The sequence below is a fragment of the Acomys minous genome (genome assembly GCF_964271855.1).
Source record: "Acomys minous genome assembly, chromosome: 3".
NCBI classification, from domain to species: domain Eukaryota; kingdom Metazoa; phylum Chordata; class Mammalia; order Rodentia; family Muridae; genus Acomys; species Acomys minous.
The window spans coordinates 111586450-111601541 of NC_140485.1; positions in this window are offsets into that span (position 1 = coordinate 111586450).

Below are 15092 nucleotides of genomic sequence, written 5' to 3' on the forward strand. Positions count from 1 at the left end.
ATAAGAAGCCATGGGTAGTTGAGCAACATTCTGAGTGCAGAGTGAGCTACTGTCCTATGAGCTGGTAGTGAAGAGCTACAGTAGCTCCGCCCGTTATGGCCTAAAGCCATTGCCTTTAGCTGCCTGGCAGAATTTAAGGTAAGATCTTATTAGTAAAGCCACGTTGGTCTCAAGGTGTGGCGAAATCTCTATTACCAGCACAGTGTCTCAGCTTTTGTGAAATGAGGACAGAGGCAAGCCAGACATTGACACTGAATGTGAACACGTGTTTCATTGCTTCTGAGCCCTTAGGCTAAGATCAGGTGTGAAGGACTTTGCCAGGCCACACAATCGATGGGCCCTTTTAGACAACTAAATTAGGCTCTGGGGTGCTAATTAGAAGAGACTACAAAAACTTTTGCCAGGCTCCATCTATTTCCAGGGATAAGAGTAATGGACCAGAAGCCCTTATTTTCAGAATAACTGGCAGAGCAACAGCTACACTTCAGTGACTGTAAGCTAGCCAAGGAGAAAGAAATGTCACAGTAGTATTGTAAGATAAATAGATGCCAGCTGACACATAGCCCACTCATATTCTTGCCTCCTTGATATAATGTGAGGATCCATGAGTACTTTCTCCCCTCCCCTCTCCAGCAGAGTCTGAGGCCCCATCTATGTAATATCCAGGGAGGATAGTGTGAGTAAATAGAGATAAGCCATTTCTTTTGAAGCATGGCTTCACTACACTCCAGGATTATCTGGAATTCAAGGCTCAGCTGGACTGGAGTGCTAGGTTTACAGGCCTGCCTTACCATGCTCACTTTTAAAGTTCTCGTCATATATGGGTGATCCAGGACTTAGTAAGTAAAACATTCATATTAGCTTGAATCACCCACTTGCTATCACTTCCTGGATATAAATTATGGGCATGTCAACTATCCTGTTTACCTTCCTTATGTCAGGCAGATGGTAAACTCCTATCTCTCCTTTCCAGAGAGAGCCTCGTCTTTTGGTACTCAAAGTCTCTGGCTTCTAACATTTTTAATATACATTTTTTTTCTATTTTCACATATGTGAGAATAGAGGTTGAAGAGATAGAAGAGCTATCAGGACAGTTATGCCTTGCGTGCCACTTTGAATCAAGGTCAACTGAGAGGCTCCATCTTAGGCAATAAAACTCGGTACAAGGACATCACTATGATTCTTCTTGGCTCTACCACTTATCAGTCGCTTTGAGGTTTTAGCACACTGTGTACCTCAAGGGTCTTCATGTGTAGTTAGTTTATTGATTTTAGCTGGCAATTCATTAGTTAATTTGGGTCATCAGAGCTCTTTTTCTCTTATATTTAGATAAAAACAAGATGGAAGGGAGGTGCTAGAAGAAATCCAGGTCCTCCCATTAACCAAAATGAGACACATTCTCCAAGCCAGGAGGGACTTTAGATAGCCTGACACCTGGGTGAGGGCCAGGGAATTGTGCATAGGCAGTTTCCAGATCTATAACTCAATGTAGTGGACAGGGAACAGAAAGACTGAAAGGATGGTCTGCACCACAGAAAGACAACTTTAGCAAGCCCAAAGGGCTTGTGGTGAGCTGTGCACAAGGGCTGTGCTGTCACTGAGGAAATAGTTCTACAGGACTCTGATGGCCTGTGTCACTGTCTAAAACAAGGATCTCAGGCCTAATTTTGCCTTCAATTTGAACTATTGCTAAATGTAATATAAATTTTCTTCTTCTTCTTCTTCTTCTTCTTCTTCTTCTTCTTCTTCTTCTTCTTCTTCTTCTTCTTCTTCTTTTCTCTCTCTCTCTCTCTCTCTCCCTCTCTCTCTCTCTCTCTCCCTTTCTCTCTCTCTGTCGGTCTCAACTAGAGAATTTCAATATAAAAATGACAATATTTGTCTCAGTTCTTGATTTTTGGTGAAATTCTTTTTAAATTCGGTTTTCTAAATTGGCTGCTACTCACCAATTGGAGATTGGCTTTCAAATTTCATTCTGTGACTTTCGTTCAGTCATGTGTTTTGCCTTGACTGCTTCATTCATCCCTGCACATTTATTGGGCAACTGCTTTGCTAAAAGAAAAGGATGAGCAAGCCTCATTTCCTATACTATCTCCAAAAATAACTTCAAACTAGATGTTCTCCCTTCTACTTCCTGTGTGTCCTCCTGAGTTCCCCTTATTTTCTCTGTTTTTTTTTTCCTATGTTCATTCCCTGTCAACTATTTGCTTGTTCAGCCTTTTGTCCTAAAGTTAACTTTATTTAATCCTTTGTACAATACTCAAGCAGAAAGCTCTTGGCTTAAAGATGTGTGTAGGGCTGAGACACACCTCAGTTGGAAACAGGCTTTTCCAGTAAGCAGCACAATTTCAGGGGTCGCAGTGTGATCCTGAAACAAGAACCTGTTAATATTTAAAGACGAGGAAGAAAATGAATATCAACTAAGAAAGTTCTTTCCATAGATAAGCACTTATGTGCACAAAACATGATTAAAGAGATCTGTCTGTTTCTGAAATGACATTAAAATAATATTTGAACCTCAAATATTAACAAATATATACTTGAGGCTTGCTTTTTTTTCTGGGGTGTCAGCTGAGGAAGAAGGTCAGCTGGGTGCTTTCTTGTCTCTTGGAGCTAGAAGGCTTTTACACCAGCATCTGGCTTCCTGACTGAAGTCCCTTGCCTAATTTATTATATAAGTATTTTTGAGTTTGAGTTTGTCATCTTTAGTCGCCATAGTACTATGCTTAGTTTCTGATGGACAATACTATTTTCTTTTGCCTCGAAAGCTACATAAATGCCTCAAGTCATCACAAAGCATACTGAAGTGCCTAAAACTTGCTCTCCTCTATTCTTTGTTTCTGTTTACCAACAGATAATTACATGTGAAAACATTAGCCCCTTCATTCAAAATTGAGGAGCACCTATGGAAATAGTCTTACGCATCTGTCTGTTGAACAAAATATTAGACGCAAACATTGTGACTATGTAGATTCGAAACTATGATTTGACAGTCACTGTGAGGTTGTTCCTGTGTGCTTCTTTTGTTGTTCATACTGTTGTTTATCTTGTTTTTTTTTTCCGTTTTTTTGTTTTTGTTTTTGTTTTTTTGGGAGTTTTTTTGTTTTGTTTTGTTTTGTTTTTTTCAAGACAGGGTCTCTCTGTGTTAGCGTTGGCTGGCCTCAAACTCACAGCGATCCGCCCGCCTCTGCCTCCCGAGTGCTGGGATTAAAGGCGTGCGCCACCACGCCCGGCTTGATTTTTCTTATGATATAAACAGAGTTGGAATAGGTTAAGAGGTTGCCTTAAGTGCTTTATTTGAGTTATTCCTTAATCCCCTTGCTTCCCCATAACTAATATCAAACACCTAGATTAAAATCTCATGAAAGAAAAAAAAAGAATAAAAGAAAAGGATTAGAAGGCTAATTTTAAAGATTCTGCTCCCTCACTAGACCCCAACACACTGAACCAAACCAAGAAATCGAAATGATGCTAGCTAATTTCCCACAGTGGCACACTGAAGCTTAGTCATTATGAAAGATCTCATTTCTATTTTTTTATTACCTTTAAGGCATAACTTGGAGACTTAACTTTAGAATTCTCATGTATTCCATTGAAAAAATGGAATGTTTCTCATTTTTAATAGCTCGTATGCATTTAATAAAACACCAAAATCTGTAATAAAAATTGCCAATCAGTGATTATTACACTGGATCAGCATTTTTTTTTTCAGCCTCCGAGGCATGTTAACAAAGATTTGAATGCAAAAAGTATGCTTAGCATCACTGAGGTTAACAGGAGCAACTGGAAGACCGGTCTCGGTCTGCTCAAGGACTGCCCCTCACAGAACAGAAGTTACTACGGAGAAACACACTCTGCATACTGCAGTTGCCACCAGCACGATTTTGCTTTTGTCCTGGACTGCTACATAATTTTATATAGCAAATGATACTTCTCCTTATCTCATATTTTCATCGCATGATTGAGTAAGAGCTTTCGTCTTTTCATGCTGAAACTCTGCAGATCCAACAATCATCCGGAATCTTACCGAGTTCATAGTAAAAGCAAAGGTGGGCAGTTTGGGGGAATAAAATAATTAGATCCTGACTCCAAGACAAGATAGTGAACAGTGAACTAAAACTTCAGACTGAGCAAGACTCTGCAGCATCTAGCCCCATCACCCCTGTCTTTTTCAGCCTATCTCTTTGATCACCTCAAGTCACACTGAGTTCTTAGTTCTTACTTTGAATTCTTAGTTTATCAAGCTACAAGACAATATGGAAGCTGGCCTTAAGATCTTTTACCCGACGGATTATTTCTCCACTAATTTACATATCTCACTCCTACACATCTTCTACCTTTCAACTAAGGTTTTTCTCAGGGGAACTTTTCCTGGTGCTCCGATTAGGGATTTCCCATTGTATGCCTGCGCTGCTCCATATCTTTCCTTTCTTCATATTATTTAGAACGGTATAATTAAATGGCAATGTACGTACTTATGGATTTAATACTCATCTTCCGTAGGCATTCTTGGGACACCTAATATATGCTAGTTAGATGGATCAAAATATAAAGGTGCTGTGTGCATTGAAATATTTTCTTGTTCCAATGAATGTTTTTGAAAGATTTTTTTTTAAGGCAACATGTTGCTAACATAGGTTTGCTATACAGACAGTTCATGTCTGCAAGAGTCGACACCAAATGTTGAAAGAGCCCTGAAGGGAGATCCTTACTCAAGTCTCGGGACGGCGGCACGCACCCAAAGACACACAAACGACCGTCTTGCTGCAAACGCACGAGGTAGTTTATTGGCGGAGCTCCGGGTCGACACGTATCTCACACAGGAGACAACCCAGAAGCCCAGAAGCTTAGGGTTTATATGGGCAAGGGTGGGGTGGGGGGGTGGGTGGGAGCGGGAAGTTTTGGTGCGGCCACACATGATTGGTTGTTTCAAATATTTCAACATCAGCAAATTGTGTAAGCAGATCTGGGGCAAGGTCAGACTTAATCTCACGGGAATGTTCTTGGTTCCTATTTCTCTCGGAACCCGAGGGCGGATGTTTATCTGAGCCGATCACGTCCGGTACATGTTCCTCTCAGGAATTTGTCTTTGTGTATCCTTCTTATCTTTAACAGTCAGACGGTTCCTGAAACACTCCGCATTCTTTGTGATTTATCATCTGGAACCTTGGGCTCGCAAACTTGCTGACCTGCATTCTTAACTATTGGGTTTATGAGTCAGAGAGCTCTGCTGTTCTGGTTGCTTTAATGCTAATTAAAATTTTTCTCTTTCAATATCATCAACCAAGGCTTGGTAAAAAAGAACCTTCAAAAAGTATGCCCCCTGTGACACAGACATCGCGTTCCAAATAAATGGAGAATTGCGTTCATACTTCTAAGTGGAGACAGAGGCAATGCACTCCATAATAGACTCAACATAGTGATGTGTCCCTGCGTGCAGGACAAATCAAACCAGGGTTCACCCGAAAGAGGGAGTGGGGATTGAAAATGGGGTACAGAGATGTGAGAAATAATGACTCAAGCCTGGACATTTCTGATCAAGACTCCTTTTAATAATAATTAAAAAAAGACTCCTTTTAATACGGGACGAGTAAGACTATAGATAGCAAGCTCAATAGGATCTATTCTAATCCCACTCTCCCTAGCACCCAGGCAAGAACACCATGGCCTGAACAGCTCCCTCTAAGAACTTCCTACTTCTCTGAGTAGTTCCCTGTAAGAACTTCCTTGATCCTCTGGGTGGTTCCCAGTTGGGACTTCCCTACTTCTTTCAAAGGTAAATAGCCCAAGGATAGGCTGGAACACAAGGCCTTCTTCGGCAAAGGTGAGCAACTCGAAGTCACAGCATGCAGGCTAAGCACGGGATTTCTAACACGGCAGAATTTAGCACGGCTCCCCACAACAAAGCTTTCCAGAGTGTGAAATTTACTGAAGATTTGTATTTAAGATCATCATCATCATCATCATCATCATTTTTTTTTTTTTTTTACTTAAAAATCTTGGTACAGGGCCTGTGAGGTGGCTCAGCTGGTCAAGGCTCTGGCCACCTAGCCTGACCATCTGAATTTAGTTTCCAGGACCTACATGTTAGAAGGCAAAAACTGAGACATGCAAGATGTCCTCTAACTTACAAAGGAATGCTGTAGCATGCATAGACCTGCACATGCCATATATATATATACACATATAATAAAATTTTTTTAAGTTTTTAATTAATTCATTCATTTTACATCTCAATAGTTATCCCATCCCTTGTATCCTCCCATTCCTCCCTCCCTCCCACTCTCCCCCACTCCCCCCTCATGACTGTGAGGGAGGCCTCCTCCCCCTGTATGTGCTCATAGGGTATCAAGTCTCTTCTTGGTGGCCTGCTATCCTTCATCTGCTATCCTTCATATTTAAATTTTTTAAATATGAAAATTGGCCAGTTATTTTACTAGCAAATTCTACCAACTATTTTTAAAAAACCATAATAAGCCTTCACAAATCTTTGAAAAAAATAGGAAAAAAAGAAAGAAGGAGCATTCTCATTTACTCTGTGTAGCAAATGCAACCCTACCTAAGCAAAGGCATCAGACAAGAGAATTCTATATCCACTCTGTGAATATGTGTTTAAAATTCTCAACAAAATGTTAGCCAGCTAAAGTCAGCAACTGTAGGCATAATTACTGTGTAGTTTAAATTCTGATTTCTGTCTCAATGTTGTGTAAACACTGCACCCCAGCTATTTCTTGGTATGTCAATAAAGCATCTTAAAGCCAATCGCTAAGCTTGGGAGAGAATAGGGCTGGATTTCATGCCATCCAAGGGGAGGAGGAGTTAGAAGACGAAGTCGGAGATTGAGCCAGAGGGTCCAGCCCCAACAGAGGTGCAGGAGAGATGAACAAAATGCACCCGGAGCAAAGAAAGAACTAATAAGTAGCTTGGGAATTCGAGCAAAGATGAAATCAGGTTAACGTAGAGGGTTAAGAGCAGACTTAAATTGCTCAAGACTGTATTGTAAAGCCTTATAAGCAAATACAAAACTCTCAATTTGTGTGAAACAGCTGGGTGTTAAGTGAGAAACTAAGAGAAGCAAACATAGTTATGTAAAAATAACATCAACCAGAAACTATTTATAAAAATAGCTTAACAGCCGGGCGTGGTGGCGCACGCCTTTAATCCCAGCACTCGGGAGGCAGAGGCAGGCGGATCACTGTGAATTCGAGGCCAGCCTGGTCTACAAAGTGAGTCCAGGATGGCCAAGGCTACACAGAGAAACCCTGTCTTGAAAAACCAAAAAAAAAAAAAAAAGTTTAACACCCTGCCTACATGGGAAATACTGAGAAAGTTGTTTTATTATCTGCATAGATATAGATAGGCACCTGGCAAAATCCAGCTCCGTTTCATGATACAAATCACTCAAGTGTGAGCAGGTAGAATACTCTTTTGTAACTAAGTAAGGGAATCTTATGGCTAACATCACACCTGATAATAAAGATGGTATTCTTCCCTCTAAAATAAGAAATAAGGGTATGTGGAACTGGCAAGATGGCTCAGTGGTTAAGGGCATTGATTGTTCTTGCTGAGACCTGAGTCCAGTTTCTGGTACCCGCGTAGGGGAGATTGCAACCTCTTTAATTCAGCTCCAGGCCATCCCATGCTCTCTTCTGGCCAAGGCAGGCACACCCCTTCTCCCAAACAGTAACTAAAAATATTACTAATCTTTAAAAAAGATAGGGATATTCACTTTTACCACTGCTGTTCAGTATTACGCCTATTCAGTATTATACTGGATGGTCTTCCCAGGCCAGCTAGTTTGGGAAAAGGCCATATATACTGAGGCATAAAACTAGCTTCGAAAAATTTGAAGCAACTGAAACCATATTAAATGAATGTACTCTCTGACCATATTGGAAGCAAGCTAGAAATTAATAACTGAAAGATAACAAGTAAGTTTATAAAAATTTTTTTAGAACTCAAGTAATATTTTTCTAAGTAATCCATGGGTTAAGTGGAAGTCTTTCGATCACTGATGCTACACACTTCAGATATATGATACAGAGAAATCAAACTGGAACTGATCTAGAGGCTTACTTAACTGCTGTTTAGTGTTCATAGTACTGGAAAATGCTATATAGGCTGTGATGGGACAAAGTCATCAAGGTTTTCCCCAGCTGTGAACCATGAACCCTATAATGCCAACTTGCCAGGTAATATACTCCCACTACTCCAACAGCGGCAGGAGTGCTCCTAGAAGTAACCCACAACGTCCTGGTTGAACTTGAGTCCAATTCCACAAGAGTGAATACATGCCTGGTATTGTAAACCTGATTTAAAAACAAAACCAAAAAACGTGTTGGGGATGCCACGGACCGTAGAGGGACTATAGTACCGGTGCGCTATTAAATATACACGTGTTTAAACTGCCGTCCAAATATTTATGTTTTTATCATAGACTATTGCTCCTTTTGGTCTTGGCCAGAGAAACCTCTTTTTGCAGTGAATGACAGTTGAAGCAGTGACTCATAGTTGGTCCTAAGTGCAGAGGACTGAGTAGTTGTTGAGAACTCAGCCCTAAGTGGGGCATCAATATCACATCTTCCAAGTCCCAGGGAGCACCACAGAAGAGGGACTAGGAAGCCAGAGACAGAGGAGCACTATGAAACACCGACTTCTGTCTGTGTCCTGGTCATTTTGGTCACAGTCACATGACAACTGTGACTGCTTGCAAGAATACACAAGAAGACTGGGAAACAGAGGAAGGACAAGTGGACAGTCAGGAGGGAGGGAATCAAACAAACTCACAACACACTGAATGCATGGATTCTGAAATGGTTAAAAATTTTTTAAAAAATTTAAAAACTGATGTTGCCAAAAAAGAGGAAATCTTACAGAAAAGATTTTTGAAAAGTAGAACTGATTTAAGTGCAAAACAACAAATGGCAATTCGTGCAAGGCCATTAAAGCAGTGCTATAAAGAATATTTAAATTTTAAATGCTTTCATTAGGAAAGGATGGAATTATCAAATTAGTTATCTGAGCTTCCAACTCATCACTCCTTATTTGAGGAGGCAGTGGTGGCACACAGCACTCAGGAGGCAGAGGAAGGCAGATCTCTGTGAGTTCAAGGCCATTCTGGTCTACAGAGCAAGTTCCAGGACAGCCAGGGCTACACAGAGAAACCCCGTTTCAAAAAAAATAAAACAAAACAAAACCCTCCATTTGGGAAAAAATTATAAAAATAAACGCACACACACACACACACACACACACACACACACACACACACACCACAAGAAAATAATGTAGGTGAGAGCAGGTATAAATGAAAATGAGAACAAAAGCTGCGTAAAGACAAGAGGGTACTTATCTGAAAGGATAAGTGAAATTGACCAACTTGTATTAAGAATGACAAATTTACAAGTGCAAAGGATCAGGGAGACAGCTCAGTGGTAGCACAACTCCCCTGGCAGGTGTGAGGCTGTAGGTACACTCTTCCGCTCAGCACAAAAGCAGAGAGGAGGGTGGGGGTTGGGAGGGGGAGGGAGAGGGGGAGGGAGGGAATGAGAGGAGGGGGAGGGAGAGGAGGGGGAGGGAGGGGGGATGGGGACGGAGAGGAGGGGGAGGGGAGGGGAACGGGAGAAGGAGAGGTAGGGAGAGTGAAGCAAGTAAGCAGCAATACAACTATTTTAGTGAGCGCAGGAAAGGAACAGTGCATAAAATAAAACAACTGAGAAGAAACTGGGCAAATTCTTTCACAACCACAGATAAGAACCAGATGATTGGCTTTAGCTTGCAGGTCCAAGAACAAGTGACTTCATAGTTAAAAGTCTTCGGGAAACAAACTTCAGTCTCAGGTTGGCTTTTACTGATTTTACCCACCCAGTAATTCTTATTTAACTCTTTATAATAATCTCTGGGAAAATAGAAAAGGAAGGAAAACCAATCCTGAGCACAGGAAGATCTTAGTGCTCAAACTACAAAGTTAGTACAAAAAAGGGAAAAGATTGATCAGTCTCTCTCACAAGTGTACACGTCAAAATTCACAGTAAAATACTAGTAAACGGAATTTACACTCAGACACGCATACAGACACAGGCCTGATGGGGGGAAAAATCAGCGTGTATTTTCCAAGGATGCAAGGCTGGATTTTTTAGAGTTGGGTTTTTTTGTTTTGTTTTATTTTGACACAGTAGGATAAACAAAAACAGATTTCTAAAATGCATCTAAGCAAATAGTATAAGACTTCAACAGTTTGGGAGCGTGTTGGGGGTGGGCTGGGGCGGGGAGGGCGACAGGAATGGAAACGCACAGTAGTGATTGGCCTTGGGGTAGGGGTGGCAGTGGGGGTGGGGATGGGATGGGGTGGGGGTGGGGCTAGGGGTGGGGGTAGGGATGGGGGTGGGGGTGGCAGTCGGGTAGCTTGGCTCTGCTTCAGCCAGGCCTTCTGTTCCTGGTTCCCTGCTATATAAGGAGCCTGAGTTGTGCTTACCTGCAAGCATAGACCCTGAGGTGGCTTTGGTACTGTAATGGACTAAAACTAGAACCACGAGCCTTCTCCTCTATTACGTTTTTCTTTCCTGTCCTACAGAGCATAATAGAAGATGGCGCAGCAGCCACTGAGCTAGCCATGATTGCTTTTTCTCTGTTCTGGCTTCCAAACTTCTGTTAGCCTATTAACAATTCATGTTGACCTTTTTTTTTTTTTCCAAGATGTATTGGTATGTGCCGACTTAACGAACATTTAAAAGCTTTTGACCTTTTTTTTTTTTCCTCTCGCGAATATTCTTGTGACGTTCATGTAATTCCAGAACGTGCAACGTTTTTAATGGGTGGTTGCTGCGAAAATTTTATACTTAAGTGCTTGGTGAATAAAGTGATACCAACCTTTCAGGGCCATCCAGTTTGTCCTGCGCATGATCCTAGGGCTTCTCGGTGGCTTTTCCTGTTGTCATGGTGAAGCCCCAGGACGGAAACAAAAGCAAGGCAGGGTTTGAAGTTAGGCTTCATCACAGCAGGGAAGGCACAGTGAAGGGAGCGTGAGGCAGCTGGTCACACTGTACCCTCATTCAAGAAGTGGAGCAAGGCACACTTGTATTCAGCTCAGTTTGTCTTTTTTAAAAAAATATTTTCATTATTTTAAATTTATGTATGTATGAATGTATGCATGCATGCGTGTGTGTATGTGCAAGTGAGTGAAAGTGCAGAATTGAGAAGTGGGCGTTGGATTTCCTGGTGCCGGAACTACAGGTAGTTGACAGCTGCTTAAGGCGCATGCTGCGAACTAAGCTCAGGTCCTCTAGAGGAGCGGTAAACACCCGTGCCTGATAAGCGGCTCTCCAGCCCCTAACTCTCTCTACAAGCCTGGAGTGCGTCCTCGGGAATGGTGCTACTCAAAGTAGTGTGTAGTGGAGAAACCAAGAATCAAGCCTCCGGGATGAACTCCGAATAAGTTACCTGGACCTAGATGGCGCCTAAGGGGCAACCTGTGGCCCAGATCTGCTTCAGGGAGCCTCCTGGCTCAGGTGGATTGATCTCACAGTCAGAAAGGTTTTGCTTCCCAGCCCGTGTCCTTCCAATAGGCAACAGTGGACCAACACAGAGCGATCTTGCACTTGTGGATGTGCGGTCTCTGCGCTGTCTGGATTTTCTTTTATATGAAGTCATGGATGGACTACTTTATCGTGTTCTCGGGAAACATTTATGTTCCAGGGATCAAATAGAAAAGGAAGTAACAGTGAAAGGGGAGAGGGAGAGAAAGAGGGGGGCTGTACTGCCTGATTTCTCTTCTGGTTGTTTCTAGTGCCTTCCCGTGAGGTCCTCAGATTGCACCTAACCATTTCCAGCTCCTTAAGGTTTCCCGTCTTAAAGTCCAAGCTGGAATGACCACCATTTATTTCAGCTTTGTTGCCTACAAGTGGGTCCTCGATTCTTCCGTTCTAGGTCTGGGCTTTTTGGTTACAGACTTTGCATCTGCCAATTTCTTTCCCAGAGTTCCTCAGTTCTACTGGGGCCCTGGGCAAAGAAGAAACCAGAGCTGCTTTATGATGACGGCCCCCTGTGTCTGGCCTGCACAGTGCAGTTCTGGGTTCCCCTACGTAGTTCTGGGCTCAAGCACAGGTTGGAAAAGATGCTTAAAAACTAAATGACACCCAGGGAACAAATTTAAGTGAGATTTAAATTGGAGGCAGCTAATTGAGTGCTATGATCTGAACGTGCCCCTCCAAAATTCACATTGAAGCTTAATCTCTTTGTAATGTTGTTTAAATGTGGGGCTTTGCATTTACACCATCCCGAGAGCTTCTCTAAAGGGGTAAATTTACGGCCTCCTTAAAGAAACCTTAGCTTTAGCCGGGCGTGGTGGTGCACGCCTTTAATCCCAGCACTCGGGAGGCAGAGGCGGGTGGATCGCTGTGAGTTCGAGGCCAGCCAAGGCCAGTCTGGACTACAAAGCGAGTCTAGGACAGCCAAGACTACACAGAGAAACCCTGTCTCGAAACCCCCCCCCCCAAATAAAAGAAAAAAGAAACCTTAGCTTTATTTGCCATTGGGACCTTTTCGTATTCTCTGGAAAAACGCCACTCACACGTCAAGTAAGGCACAGGAACAAGATAGAGTCTTAGACAAAAGGACTTTCCTCACCAGACCCCCAGTTTGGTAGCAACAGCTGCCAGAGTTGTAAAAACTACATTTCTGTTCCTCAACAGTCACGTGCCTGTAGGTGTGTTGTTACAATAGGACAGAAGGGTTAAGGCAGCGAGCGCTCCAGGTAAAGGACCGTCGCTTATTCTGGAGTATGTTGCTATGGAGCATGAAATTTATCTTATTCTTTTGAAGACGGGGATTCAGTTCATATGCAGATACCGACTGGTTACTTACTGTACTGGCTCATACTTAGCATCCAGAATTCGTATAAAACCAGAGAGGAAGCACTGAAAGTAGTTTTCTACAGTGAGTGTTCATCGGACATCTTGAGGCTGTCAAACACATACTAATCAGTACAGAGCTCATTGAGGTCACTAAAAGGCAGACTCCTCCCTTTCCGCGCTTTTTAGGGAGAGGCTTGAGGAGGCTTACTCAGGAGCCTTCCCTGCTTCCAACTGCCATCTTGAGAAGTATTTATGGATCCAGTTATGATCCTACTTGGTTTCCCTTTGTAATTAGAAATTGCAATGCCGTCCTGAACTTGGATATGAGAAGGAATCGTGAATGTGAATGCATTTTGTAAACTTTAAGTCACGCATGGAACAGTTTATTCAGGGAAGCCGACTGTGGGTAGCCAGAGTGAGGCTTGGTTTCTATTCCTGGGCTGTAGGTAGCTGTCAGACGTTTCACATCTCTGAAAGATGTTTTTAGGGGTCGCGATGGTTGAATCTGGTTGTCAACATGAGTAGATCTGAGACTGACTAAGAGACATGCCTCTAGGCAAGTCTGTGAGAATGCTTCCTGGAAAGAGGAAATGTCCACTATTGCGTGATAGGGAATGACACTTCCTCCAAGTGAGCAGCACCTCATAATGGTACCTCGGGTATAAAGAAGTTCAAAGGGAAAGCGATTGCTTTTTGAGCACACCTTATTCTCTTGCTGGTGAGTATACTTCCTGCTGCTGTTCTCCGGATGTCCTCTTCTCTCATCAGCACTGACACTCAGGTTCTTCAGCCTTCCAATGTGAACTGAAGGCCAGTAGCTTGCAAGGATCCTTGGGGCCTTTTGTACCAGATTTGGACTGCTAAGAGGTCCACCTCACGGACTGAACATTGGCTCGGTTCTTAGCTTCTCCAGCACGCAGCCAGGCATTGTATGACTACCCAGAATGTGCCATGTCAGACAATCTAACAAATATCCTCTTGGGATATATCCATCCTGTCTGCTCTCTTCCTCTAAGGTAGTGATTTTTGAGATGCTTTCAAATCTGATCTCTTCTCCCAATTGAACAGATTTCTCCAAAGTAGTCTATTGGATTCATAAGGTTGCCCAAAATGGGCTCCAATTTAAGTCTTGGGATTTATTTTACTAGTAGTATTATTTTACTAATATAAAAATAACTTTTTATGGCAATAAAAGCAATCCAGGAGCAAGCATCTCTGAAGTATTATAAAGAATGAGTTTCCATTTTTTAAACTTTATGATGCTAGCCCCTCCCCTTTTTAAAAAGAAGTATATTTTCTCAGTAAGGTGATTAAGTTATAAATCATACCTAAGAAAAGCAAAAAATTTTGAAACAATAGAATACCATAGATAAATTTGTATTGACCTAAAAATAATTTAATTTCATCATGTAAGTTCTAATTTCAGAGAAGTTTTCAAAAAAACCTTTTTTTTTTTTCAGATTTAATACCATTGAGATGGGAACAGTGGATGTACATGCTAAACTATATGGGGTTGTTTGTGGATATCAACAGCTTTGTCTTAAACTCTGTGGTTGTTCAGGGGTGGGGAGGTAGCTGCATTAAACACTATATTTAAGGTTGGACACAAAGCTTCTCTGGCTTTCAGGATCAAAAGGAAAAAAATAAAGACATTTTTTTGTGTCTACAACAGTAGGTGTTTCCACATTTATTTTATTAAATTGCTTCCAGTGGCTGAAGATTTCAATATCAAATAACGTTTTAAGTCAGAAAATGTAACTGAAATAAGTTTAAAGATGTTTTGGGGACCAGCTTTTTAAAGAAGACTTTGTGGTACCTGGTTAAGTCATGTGTGTAGAAGTAAATCATGCTTTGAGGAAATGTCAGCAAAATGAAACTTTGTCTTCATTTCCTATGAGGATGAGTGAAAGCTTTGGGTCATTTTTGAAGTGCTGAATAATATACCTTATCACTTATATTTGGTTTGGGGTAATAAGGTAAATATTGAAAATGCACACGAAAGTGCAAACACACACACAGAGTGGGGAAGGAGAGGGAGAGACAGGGGTAGAGGAAGAGAGAAAAACTCAAGTACTCTACCTCTAAGATAAGCTAGAAGTTTCAATAATCCCCTGTGAAAAATACCTCCCCTGTCCCCCTTTTTTTCTTAAAACCTGCTAGGGAAAACATTTCTAAATAGATTTTCCTAATTAAATATTCCTGTAAATGGTTAAAAGTCCTTAAACCCAGGCATGATGGCATAAC